Raw genomic sequence first — 923 nt, forward strand, 5'->3', positions numbered from 1 at the left:
ACGCTTCCACGCAAGTTGAAGCTCAGCCTGCCCACCTCAGGGAGAGCCCTCACCACCCCAGCCCACGGATGACGGCTGTTCCTACGAGCCCTGTAGATGCCTGGACAAATAAATAGAAACTGGGAGGTGGACTTTCCGTTGGGTGGCTGAGTGCAGGAGCAAGGTACAAAACACTGCAAAAGGGATGAGGAAGAGATGGGTGTTGCACGGGTGCCTCTTTATAGGAAGGGTTAGAGCAGCTTTAAAGCGCAATGACATTTAACTGCTGGTGCAAAAGCAGCCAGCAGCCCCTGGCCAGGCACACAGCAAGAGGAGAACATGCACTGAGACCCCAGCAGCATTTGTGTACATGCCACTCTCCCCATTTGACGTCAGCAGTTGCTGGAAAAAGGAGTCCAGGCGAGACTAGTTGGAACCCATCGACTGTTCATAGGCAGCATCACCCCGTTTGACCAGTACGCAGTGCGGGTTGGTTAGGGGCCAGTGCTGGAGCAGCACCCAGGACTGCAAAGCCTCAGTCAGGACCCTGTCCATGGGTGCTCCCTCCACAGTGGATGCTCCCCTGGGTGCAGGGGCAGGGGCAGGGGGTGCTCAGCCCAGCCTGAGCCCACCGGTGCTGGGGAGAGGGCAGCCGGGCAAAGGGAGCACTGGATAAACAGAGCCTGCAAAAATGCAGAGGAAACTGCACTTCCTTAAACTGCTGTAAAACACGATGGAAACATTTAATAAAGGCTGCTAGGCAGGTATCATTTATTTGGCTTTTGCCAAGGCTTCTGATAAAATCTCACATCAGAGACTATTAGAGCACCTTATCAAAGGTTAAAGGGGCAAAGTGCCCATTTGGTGACAGAAAACAAAGACAGGGAACATCTACTCCTCGAAGTAAAAAGGAGCAAACACCGAGGCACAGCAGAGGCCACTAC

This window comes from Strix aluco, chromosome 5, assembly GCF_031877795.1.
Source record: "Strix aluco isolate bStrAlu1 chromosome 5, bStrAlu1.hap1, whole genome shotgun sequence".
Classification (NCBI taxonomy): domain Eukaryota; kingdom Metazoa; phylum Chordata; class Aves; order Strigiformes; family Strigidae; genus Strix; species Strix aluco.